Source organism: Erythrolamprus reginae, chromosome Z (genome assembly GCF_031021105.1).
Source record: "Erythrolamprus reginae isolate rEryReg1 chromosome Z, rEryReg1.hap1, whole genome shotgun sequence".
Classification (NCBI taxonomy): Eukaryota; Metazoa; Chordata; class Lepidosauria; order Squamata; family Dipsadidae; genus Erythrolamprus; species Erythrolamprus reginae.
Genome location: NC_091963.1, coordinates 1,610,003 through 1,622,547, shown reverse-complemented (window position 1 = coordinate 1,622,547; position 12,545 = coordinate 1,610,003). Strand labels below are relative to the sequence as shown.

Genomic DNA, 12,545 nt, shown 5'->3' with positions numbered 1-12,545 from the left:
TGGCGACACAAGACAAAAGACCCAGAGGACAACGGCGTTAGGATCCCCCCATTCGCAATGCAACGGGCGGGAAGGACCACGAACCAAGGGACTATCAGGGCATTGTGTTTGGGGTGGCCTCTCAAGATCTCGGGGGAGCAGAGCCCACCGTGCATTGAAGAGAACCTCCCACCCATAACTCTGGGGGATGGATGTATATACTCCGCCTGTTCCGTTTTCATGGCGCTGAAGGTAAAGGACCTGGCGTAGGGACGAAAGCCACGCTCAGAACTATTCGGCCCAAAGACAGAAGAGACCGGGGGGGGGGGGGGGGCTGTGGGATCCTTGGCGCTCCATAAGGTTGGGCAGACATTTCATTACCAATAAGAACATCAGTACTAGGAGGAGGAGGATTAAAAGGAGGAGGAAGAAGGAAGAGGAGTGGAATTAGAAAGAGGAGCAGGAGGATTAAAAGGAGGAGGGAGGAGGAGGAGGAAGAAAAGGAGGAGAATTAGAAGGAGAATTAAGAGGAAGAGGAAGAAAAGGAGGAGGAGAATTAGGAGGAGGAGGAGGAAGAAAAGAAGGAGAACTAAAAAGAGGAGGAAGGAGGAGGAGGGGGGAGAGAATTAGAAGGAGGAGAATTAAGAGGAGGAAGAAAAGGAGGAGAATTGAAAAGAGGAGGAAGGAGGAGGAGGAGGAAGAGAAGAATTAAAAGCAGTAGGAGGAGAATTAAGAGGAGGAGGAAGAAAAGGAGGAAGAGAATTAGAAGGAGGAGAAAGAGGAAAAGAAGGAAGTGAGTTAGAAGGAGGAAGAGATGTTTTATGACTCAGTTAGGTGACAGCATCAAAGGAACTGTACATAAATACAGAGCAAACCATACTCCCTTCCAAGAGTGATGACGTTCCCTAGTTGGGTAATGAAACGTCCACAAGAAAACCGCCCAACTCAGAGAGTGCCAAGAGCCCTTCCTCCTCCTCCTCTTCCTCCTCCTTTAGAAGGTTCCTGTACAAGCTTTTACCAATACATTGATTTAGTTGGGGAGATTCAGTCTCCCAGCGATCAATCGGTTTAATTGAACCTCCCTAGGCAATCCAGGCCTTTCGCCCCATCTAACCTGGCAGGGGAATTCTGGGAATCGAAGTCCACAAAAGGCTCGGAGATGGAAAGACAGCAACGGAGCCTCCCTCGAGTCAACTTATGACCACAACGGAGCTGAAACATTCCCTGGCTAAGCGAGGCGGTTCGTTAAATGAGCCCTTCCCTATTTTACAACCTTTCGGGGCACAGAAATGTTAAACGAATCACAACAATTGTTAAGTCATTAAGTCAGTGGTTCTCAACCTGGGGGTCGGGACCCCTTTGGGGGTCAAATGACCGTTTCACAGGGGTCGCCTGAGACCATGGGAAAAGACAAACTTCCCATGGTGTTAGCAACTAAAGCTTCTATTCTGGCGCCCTGGAACATATTTTTACAATCCGACCAATCAGACGTTTACAGTGGAGGTCTCCCTCTGACCTTCCTGCCAATCAGCTTCAAGCTCCATTGGGAGAATTGGCGCTAGACTTATGGTTGGGGGTCACCGCAACATGAGGAACTGTATTAACTGCATTAGAAAGGTTGAGAACCACTGCCTTAAGTGAATCTGGCTTCCAGATGGATGAAGATTGTAAAAGGAGATTGTGTGACACACAACACACACACACACGCACACCAAGGGATGTCGCAAACTGTCATAAGTACCAGTCCGTTGCACAGCGCCTGAATTCTGACTCTCAGGGGTTGTGTGAAAAATGGCAGAACTACGTTCCTCTTTTCTCAGTGCCGTTGTAACTTCGGACGGCCACTAAATGAAATGTTGTAACTTGAGGACAGCTAGTAGTCTCCCAAATATAGCTCACAAGCCCTCCCCCTGCCCCCCTCCCCTCCCTCGAAGGAACCGGACACAGCCAGACCCCCCCAAGGGACCTGAGAAGGAAGACCCACCTCTGCTTTCAAAGTAAACCATGTTTCCAGAATGGGTTTGGGTCTCCCTGCTCAAGCGTGGGGGGGGGGGGGGGTGTTGGACTAGATGACCTCCTAGGTCCCTTCCAACTATGTTATCCTGTGATTCTTTAAGGTCCACCATTCCAAAATGAATGTACCAAGGATGACCAAGTTCACGGCGTCCATGGAGATAGATAAGATGATGGATGAATGGGTTAGTGGAGAGATAGAGATAGATAGATAGATAGATAGATAGATAGATAGATAGATAGATAGAGAGAGAGAGAGAGAGAGAGAGAGAGAGAGAGAGAGAGAGAGAGAGAGAGAGAGAGAGAGAGAGAGAGAGAGAGAGATATGTGGCTCCCAGTATTTTCTTTTCTGTTTGAAACGGATCCAAATTGCTCTTTGAGTATTTAGGGCTTCCCACCTTACAGATAGTAGGTAGATAGATAGATAGGCAGGTAGGTAGGTAGGTAGGTAGGTAGATAGATGATAGATAGATGAGAGAGAGATTGAGAGTGTGTGTGTGTGTGTGTGAGAGAGAGAGTAGGTAGGTAGGTAGATAGATGATAGATAGATAGATGAGAGAGAGATTGAGAGTGTGTGTGTGTGTGAGAGAGAGAGTAGGTAGGTAGGTAGGTAGGTAGGTAGTTAGATGATAGATAGATAGATAGATAGATAGATAGATCAGATAGATAAATGGATGGATGATATAGATGATTGACAGATAGATGGTGGAGATAGAAAAATAGATCATAGATAGATGATTAATGGAGAGACCATAGATAGATAGGCAAATGGCTCTGAGTGTTTAAGGTTGCCAGCCCCGTAGGTAGATAGGTAGGTAGATAGGTAGGTAGTGGATGATATAGATGATTGACAGATAGAGATAGATGAAGATAGAAAAATAGATCATAGATAGATGATTAATGGATAGACCATAGATAGATAGGCAAATGACTCTGAGTGTTTAAGGTTGCCAGCCCCGTAGGTAGGTAGGTAGGTAATGGATGATATAGATGATTGACAGATAGAGATAGATGAAGAAAAATAGATCATAGATAGATGATTAATGGATAGACGGGTAGATCATAGATAAACAGACGGATGGATGATATAGAAGATAGACAGATATAGATAATAGATAGATGAATAGATAGATGATAGATAGATTGTATATGCATATATATATCTATATCTATAAACTTCTCTCGATTTGGCAGCCTCCGGCAACAGGCCAGCATCTGTTGCCAGCCAGCTAGTTCATCCACAGTTCAAAAGCCGGCTTGGCTCAAGGCGGTTTGTCGCCGGCTTTTCAAAGCCACCCAGGTTCCGAAATGGGTCAAGGACAGACGTCACCGAGCCTAGAGCCGACACAGAACTTTCTTTGAACTCAAAAGAGATGAGGGAAATCTCCTGGGGGGCAAACCCCACCCCCTCCCAAATATTGGCAGCAGCTACCCACCCACCCAAACACACACACACACACAAGCAGACACACAAAACTTTCACAAGACCGGCTTCAGGTTTTGCCACTGAGTAGACGTTGGTTCAAGCATCGGCGGGCCTGCGGTTCCAGACCAGTGGTTCCTAAAATGGTGGGAGGGACAAAGGAAGGCCTCCCCCAGACCCTTTTCCAAGGATTGCTGGGTGGGGGGATGTCTCTTCTCTACCACCCTTGATGGGGGTAAAACAGAGCTTGGAAGGATGAAAGTCTCTACTGCAGTTTTTCAATGTTGGCACTGTTAAGATGGGTGCACTCCAACTCCCCAAATCCCCCAGTTTGCATGCATTATAGTTTTATGCATGGTATGCTTGTGTGTATGTCTTGCTTTTTAAATAAGGGGTTTTTAGATATTTTTAAATATTAGATTTGTTGTACATTGTTTTTATTATTGCTGTGAGCCGCCCCGAGGCTTCAGAGATGGGCGGCATACAAATCTAGTAAATAACAATAATAATAAATAATTAAATTCCCAAGCAAACACTCCTTGAGATTGGTGGATGCATTTTAAAGCAGAGTGGCTGAGAATTCTTGGAATTGAAGTCTATTCATTTTAAAGCATCGATGCTATATACATCAGTGGTTCTCAACCTGTGGGTCGGGACTCCGTTAGAGATCGAACGAACGTTTCACAGGGGACGCTTGAGACCATGGGAAAGGACAAATTTCCCCCAGTGTTAGGAACTAAAGCTTCTATTCCAGCACCTTACAATCCGACCAATCAGGTGTTTACAGTGACCTTCCTGCCAATCAGCTTCAAGCTCCGTTGGGAGAATTGGCGCTAGACTTATGGTTGGGGGTCACCACAACATGAGGAACTGTATTAAGGGATTGCGGCATTAAAAAGGTTGATAACCACTGATATAGAGCACTGTACTCCAGAACAACTAGACACAAGAACAGTTCCCCCCCCCCTGAAAACTATCACTCTGCTAAACAAATAATTCCCTCAACACTGCCACACTATTTACTAAGTCTGCACTACTATTATAATTAATCTTCTCATCGTTCCCATCATCCACCTCCTCCCACTAATGATAGTATGACTGTAACTTTATTGCTTGTATCTTTATAATTTATATTGACTGATTCCTAATATGGTTTGATTGCTTTCTTGTACACGGGCTATCATTAAGTGTTGTACCTCGTGATTCTTGACCAACTTATCTTTTCTTTTATGTACACTGAGAGCATCTGCACCAAAGACAAATTCCTTGTGTGTCCAATCATACTCGGCCAATAAAGAATTTTATTTTATTCTATTCTATTCTCTCCCACTCCACTCTATTCCTCTATTCCAATACATGTATTTCCCAACCTTGACTTCAACTCCCAGAATTCCCAGTATCTGGACTTCAACTCCCAGAATTCCCCAGCCAGCATTCGCTGACTGGGGAATTCTGGGAGTTGAAGTCCAAATACCTTCAAGTTGCCAAGGTTGGGAAACACTGCCCTAGACCTTGAGCAAAGCTGGCAAAAACATCCACCCATCTCTTCTCACTTCCAAAAAATATTGTATTACACCACGTAATGTGAATAAATTGCATGATATGCTTGCTAGTGTCTTTCCCAGAGGGTTGTCCGTCTCTGATTATTTGACAAATTTGATACTCAGAAGATGAATTCTAACCCACCAAAATAGTGGGCATTGACAGGACTTTATCACCTCGAATCAGATCTTCGCCCCTCTCTATAAACGGGGTGCACTAATTACAAGGTTTACATGGGATTTTTTTTTTTTTTAAAGAGAAACCAAAAAGAATAGGCAACTCTTTCACTAAATCTTACTTCTTCCCAGCTCTTGTTGAGTGCAAAACGATCTTACAAAAGGATCCCGGTGGCAATCTACTCATTCTTTTTAAATTAAAAAGAAAAAAAGTTCAGATGGATTACGCAACTGATTCAAGGCAATTATCTCCATTTGAGGGCATTTTGGTGTGGATAAATCAAAGAGAAGGCGCTCGGATTTGATCTGATGGGGGGGGGGGGGATTTGGTGTCCTGGAAGGGAGCATTGTGATTATAGAGCAATTATCATGCGGTTGGGGGGGGGGGGAGAGAATCTGGCATTTCACGATCCCATTCAGCCCTCTAGAAAGGAATCTAATCAATGGGGCTTTTTTAAATTCCAGTTTGCAAATGTCAGTTCCAGGAAGGGAGCAGGAGGAGGAAAGGGGAAGGAGGGGGGTAATGGGGGCAGATGTGGCTAGGGAGGGAAGTCCAGGAAAAAGAGAGTGGGGAAGGAAGGAGAAGAAGGAGGGAAAAGAAGGAGACAATAAAGGAGGGAGGAGAAGGACTGAGGGGGAGAAAGGAGAGAAATGGGAAGGGGGGGAGAAATGAATGGAAGGATGGAAGGAAGGAGAGAAAGGAGAGGAATATGGGGAAGGAAGGAGGGAAGGAAGAGAGGAAGTAAAAGAAGGGGTGGAGAGTGGGAGGGAGGGAGGAAGGAAGGAAGGGTGGGAAGAGGAGGGAGGAAGGAAGGGAGGAGAATGAACAGGAAGGGAGAAGAAGGAAGGAAGGAAGGAAAAAAGGAAGGAAGGAAGAGAGGGTGGGAAGAGGAGGGAATAAGGAAGGAGAAGGAAGGGAGGAGAATGAAGAGGAAGGGAGAAGAAGGAGGAAGGAAGGAAGGAAGGAATGTAACGATGAAAGGAAGAAGAAAGGGAGGAGGGGGAGGAGGAAGAATATGGGGAAAGAAGAAAGGAAGGAGGGAAAAGAATGAAGGTGATAAGAGGGAGGCAGGGAGGAAGGAAGGAGGGGAAGAGAGGAGGAGGAGGAGGAGGAAGAGAGAGGATGCCTTTGAGCCGATTACCAGACGGAGAGTTCTAGTCCCACCTTTAGTCATGAGCCAGTCCCTTTCTCTCTCACCCCAACCTATTGCAGCATTGTTGTGGGGAAAATATTTATGCATTTATTTATTTTATATTAATAAGAAGCTGAAGTTCCCTCTGTTTTTTTAAAAAAAAATATAAAGATTGTATCATAGAAAGAGAAAGAAGAAAAAAAGAAAGAGACCGAAAGTGAGAAAGGAAGGAAGGAAGGAAGGAAGGATAGAAAGAAAGAAAGGGAGGGAGGGAGAGAGAAAGAAGGAAGGAAGGAAGGAAGGAAGGAAGGAAGGAAGGAAGGAAGGAAGGAAGGACTCCCTGAATAAAAATCAGGCCTTACAAAAGACAGCCCTTATAAAGCTTCTAGAAACTTCTAGAAGAAAACCAGATAATCACCCCAAGACAAACCAACAACAATGAAGGCCGGAAACGCAGCATTCAGAAAAAATTCCCTCATATTTTTTAATTTAGTGGCAGTGACATTTATGACTTGTGGATTTCAACTCCCAGAATTCCTTTCAGCCAACGCCCGGAATTCTGGGAGTTGAAGTTTGCAAGTCATCAAAGGGGCCCTGATTTCCCCCACCTGTGATTCAATTTCCTCAAAATGGCCGCTGTAACCATTTGATAACAACATGCCCTGGCAATTTAAACAAAGGGACTTAGAACTGTTTTTCCTCAGATTTACGACCGTTCAAATTCGAAAAGCTTGGCAACTGACGGTGGTGGTGTCTCCTTTTGCAACCGTCCAATGATTAAAGTCAAGATTCCCATAGTAATAACCATGGGACTCGCTTAAATAGCATGGATTCACATATCAACGTCAAAGGGGAAGCTGGATAACAACTATGAACTGGTGCACCAGTTGTGGCCCTATCTGGACCGGGGGTCACTGCTCACAGTCACTCATGCCCTCATCACCTCGAGGCTCGACTACTGTAACGCTCTCTACATGGGGCTACCTTTGAAGAGTGTTCAGAAACTCCAGATCGTGCAGAATGCAGCTGCGAGAGCAGTCATGGGCTCCAACACTCCGCAGTCTGCATTGGTTGCCGATCAGTTTCCGGTCACAATTCAAAGTGTTGGTTATGACCTATAAAGCCCTTCATGGCACTGGACCAGATTATCTACGAGACCGCCTTCTGCCACATGAATCCCAGTGACCGGTTAGGTCCCACAGAGTCGGCCTTCTCCAGGTCCCATTGACTAAACAATGCCGTCTGGCGGGACCCAGGGGAAGAGCCTTCTCTGTGGCTGCCCTGACCCTCTGGAACCAGCTCCTCCCGGAGATTAGGATTGCCCCCCACCCTCCTTGCCTTTCGTAAACCTCTTATTGATTGATTGATTGATTGATTGATTGGATTTGTATGCCGCCCCTCTCCGTAGACTCGGGGCGGCTAACAACAATAATAAAAACAGCATGTAAATCCAATACTACAACAACTAAAAAACCCTTATTTTAAAACCAATCATACCTACAAGCAAACATACCATGCATAAATTGTATAGGCCTAGGGGGAAACAGTATCTCAGTTCCCCCATGCCTGACGGCAGAGGTGGGTTTTAAGGAGCTTACGAAAGGCGAGGGGTTGGGGGCAATTCTAATCTCCGGGGGGGAGTTGGTTCCAGAGGGCCGGGGCCGCCAGAGGGCTGGGCCCCGCCTCTACCGCCAGGCATGGGGGAACTGAGACATCTCCCCCAGCCTATATATTTTATGCATGGTATGTTTGAGTGTATGTTTTATTTTAAATAAGGTTTTTTTTAGCTTTTTAATTATTAGATTTGTTACCGTATATTGTTCTTATTATTGCTGTGAGCCGCCCCGAGTCTACGGAGAGGGGGGGCATACAAATCTAATTAATAATAATAATAATAATAATAATAATAATAATAATAATAATAATAATAATTTAACAACAGTGGTGATTTACTTATCAACCTCAATGCTAAGTCAAGTGGAAATCCAGATTTTTTTAACGACTGTGGGACTTACTTAACAACAAAGGTGATTCGCTTATCAGAGTCAAAGCCATATCAAGCCGGAAGCCGGATTCACTTAGTGACCGTGTGACTCACTTAACAATGGAATTAATTTCCTTATGAAAGGCAGCGCCAAATCAAGGGGGAAACCGGATTCACTTAACAACCATGGGACTCACTTAACAACAGTGGTGATTCGTTTATCAAAGTCAAAGCCAAATCAAGGAGGCAGCTGGATTCACTTAACAACCATGAGGACCCGGATTGTGGGGGCAATAGGCTGGTTCTGATTTTAAAAAGTGCTGTTGCTAACAAGTTGTAAGCCACCCTGAGTCTAAGGAGAAGGGTTTCATAAAGAAATTGAATGAATGAATGAATGAATGAATAAAGAAAGAAAGGAAGGAACGAAGGAACGAAGGAAGAGAGAGAGAGAAAGAGAGAGAGGAAGGGAGGGAGGAAGGGAGGGAGGGAGGGAGGGAGGGAGGGAGGGAGGGAGGGAAGGAAGGAAGGAAGGAAGGAAGGAAGGAAGGAAGGAAGGAAGGAAGGAAGGAAGGAAGGAAGGACTAGCAGTTCAAATCTCATCACCGGCTCAAGGTTGACTCAGTCTTCCATCTTTCTGAGGTGGGTAAAATGAGGACCCGGATTGTGGGGGCAATAGGCTGGCTCTGATTTTAAAAAGTGCTGTTGCTAACATGTTGTAAGCCACCCTGAGTCTAAGGAGAAGGGCAGCATTAAAAATTTGAATAGATAGATAGATAGATAGATAGATAGATAGATAGATAGATAAATAAATAAATAAATAAAATGGGACACAAAGGCAGCGTTTCCTTTAACAAGGAACATTCCGGAAGGTCATAAAATGGGGCAAAGCTCACTCAGCAACTGTTCCACTTAGCGACAGGAATGTGGGGCTCTGTCGTGGTCGCATCTCGATGACTGCCTTTGTTATTGTTGTTTTTTAAACAGGTCCAACATTCAATTCCAAATCCCTGCTTCAAGAAGCTGGCTTTGTGTATACCTTGCCATCCGCACAAAAGCTTTGCGGTTTCTTTGCACAATAGACAGCACAAAGTACCTACACAAAAGCTCCACGACCTCACTCCCCCCCAAGTGCCGAAACCCAGGCTAAACCTCCAGGGAATCTCTCTCTCTTACCACACACACACATACACATACACACACAAAAGGTTGAAAAAGTGAACTGGAGAAAAAGAGATTTAAGGAGGTGGGGAAAAGGCCACACAATTGTGGAAGTTGCACACAAAAGATCTGGAGGGTTTCGGAACAGCCTGGCGCCTGGTTTAATGAGGTTGGGGGATGCATGGAGGGGGGGCTCTGCGGAGGAAGAAGAGAAGGAGGGAGGGAGGAAAAAGAAAGAGGGAGGGAAAGAAGAAGGAGAAAGAGAGAAAAAAGAAAAAGTGGGAAGGAAAAGGGGAAGAGAAAGAAGGCAAGAGAAAAAGGAAAGGAAGAGAGGGAGGGAACGAAGAAGGAAGGGGGAGAAGGAGGGAGGAGGGAAAGAAGGAAGGAAAGAGAAGAAGAGAAGAAACGGAGATGGAGGGAATGGAGGGAGGAAGAAAGAGGCAGAGAAAGAGAAGGAAAGGGGGAAAGGAGAAGTAGTGAAGAAAGAAGGAGAAGGGAAAAGAAATAAGGAAAGAAGTTGAATATGAAAAGAAAAGGAGGAAAAAGGAGGAAGGAAAAAGTGCAAGAGAAAGAGAAAAAAGAGAATGAGGGACAGAAGAAGGAGGGAAGGAGAAGGGAAAGAAGAAAAGTAAGAAGAGAAGGAAGCTGAAAAAGACAGAAAGGAAAGGAAGGGAAGGAGAAAGGGAAGAGAGAAAGAAAGGAACAGAGAGATGGAAGGAAGAAGATAGGGGGAGAAAGAAAGAGAGGAAGAGGAAAAGAGGGAGGGAGGGAAGGAATGAGAAAGGAAATGAAAGGGAAGAAGGAAGGAAGGGAAGGAGGAGGAGGGAGGAGGAAGAAGAAGGGAAAATGAGGGAGGCAGGAGGGAAGGTTTCTACAGCCAACTCAGATGGATGTTGCCTCTCATGCGCAAATCTAGGTCACAACGCACAAAATGGAGGCGGGTGGGTGACAGACGGCACCCCGGAGCTCGGCAGTGGCAAAGACACTGCAAAAGTGGTAGCTCCCTTCCTTCCAAAGGACTCCAACACCCATGATCCACCGGGGATCGGAAAAGCGGATCAGGGATTTTTTTCTGTGGGTGGAGAGAGGGTGCAAGAGATCCCTTTCTGGCGCCTTTCGGGGTCCCTGAGGATGGGGATCCTTGGGGAGATCTTCTTTCCTTTTTGATTTTCTAAATTAAGTCTGAATATAAATGGAATCTAGAATTGGAGTCTGGGGATCGAAGCGGGATCGGAACCCAAAACCGGGGTGTATGTGTAATTTTAATCCAGATTAAAGCGGGCAGTCTTCATTTTACGACCACAATTCAGCCCACGTCGGCTGCTAAGCGAGACTGTCGTTAAGTGAGCTTTGTCCCGTTGGACGCACCTTTGACCCAATCCATGCTATCCCCAGCTCTCTTTGCCCCACAATCTTTGGCTTACGGCCATAATCGAGCACCAAATGTCCGTTGCTAAGCAAGATGTTCGTTACATCCGTTTCCCTCCCATTTTAGCGAATCCCTGCGGTTGTTAAGTGAATCTTCATCTTTCCTCACCAGGGACTAGAAACCTGAGAGGCAGAAGTGAGCCCCTCCACAGAGGTCACAGACACCTCGATTCAGGCTCTGTTGTTTCTGGCTTGAACGGAAGCCACCTAAATTTTTCATAGAAATCCTTACGGATCACTCCAGGGATCAACTTTAGAGATCTATCCCGGAAAAACATGGAATCTGGAAGCAAAAAAATAAGCCAACATTTTAGACAACCTCCCCTAAAATCTGTCAGGTTTTGATCCTTGGCTCCAATTTTTCCCCATTAGATATAAATATCAGGGGTGGGGAGAGAATTTCAGGTAAGTTACTAGTCCTCTACTTATAACTATTCATTTAGTGACCGTTGAAAATACCACGGTGCTGAAAAAAAGGGATTTAGGTCTACTTTTTCAAACATATGTCTGACGAAGAATCACCATGGTCACCTAATCAACATTCAGTCCCTTGGCCTCCGACTCATATTTATGACGGGCCCCATTTGCGACTTTCTGATGAGAAGTCAATGGGAAAGCTGGATTCACTTAACGACGTAGAACTAACTTATAAACCACTTAACAACCCATTCACTTAACAATGGTGCCAAGAAGTGTCGTAAAATGGGACTGAATTCACTTTGATGTCATCTTGCCTCACGGTGGAAATGGGGTGGGGGTGTTTCCACTGCGGTCATAAATTGAGGACTATGACCGTGTTAGCTTTTATGATTTTAATATGCAAAGGAAGGTATTCCCCCCCCCCCAACTTTTATACACTCTCCAAATCAGTGAAGGCAATTCAAAACCAGAAATCTGATACAGGCAGCCCTCGATTTATGACGGTTCACTTAGTGACTATTCCAAGTTACGACAAAAGGGACTTCCAACTGCTATTGGTGCTTACGAACATTGTAGCATCTCCAGGCGAACTGACAAGCAAATGCTTTTCAACTTATTCACATTTATGACGGTCGCAACAAAGCCAGATTCACTTAACGATCAGGTAATGAACTGAGCAATTGAAGCGATTTGCTTAACAACCGTGGCCAGAAAAGTCATAACAGGAGGGAGAAAGGGGGGCAAAGGCCCTTAACAAATATCTCACTTATGAAAAGGAATTTGAGGTTCCATTGTGGTTGTAAATCAAGGACTTTTTGCCCTCTGGATGTTATTCTGCAAATGTTTATTTCTGTGTTTCTGAACGAACCAGAGAATGATCATCTCAGTCTGTCAGTCAAAACATCTTTCTTTCTCCCTGCCCCGAATCCCAAACCGACTGGTCAACTGGTCCTTTTTTTATTTTTAATTATTAGAATCTCACTGAGATTCTAAAAGTTTCCAAAATAGAAGAAAAGAGAAACCAGCAACATATAAAAGATTTTTTGGGGGGGGGGGGGGATAAAGAAAAACAGAAGAGAGAGGAATCATAGAGAGGGAGGGGGGAAAATGAAAAAGGAAGCATGGAAAGAAGGAAGGAACATAAACAGAGGGAGGAGGGAAAGAAAGATGGGAAGGAAAACAGAACAAAAGAAAGGAGGAAGGAAGGAAGGAAGGATGAAAGAAAGAAAGAAAGAAAGAAAGAAGTGGGAGGGAGATAAAGGAAGAAAGGGACGGAAGGGGAAAGAAAA

At 44.9% G+C, this 12,545-nt stretch overlaps 1 protein-coding gene across 1 annotated transcript in view; it reads right to left on the bottom strand.

Moving 5' to 3' along the window:
- LOC139153215 (microtubule-associated protein 2-like) overlaps positions 1 to 12,545 on the bottom strand; it is a 157,849-nt gene that overhangs the window by 34,502 nt on the left and 110,802 nt on the right. The gene's annotated exons all lie outside the window — the stretch shown is intronic.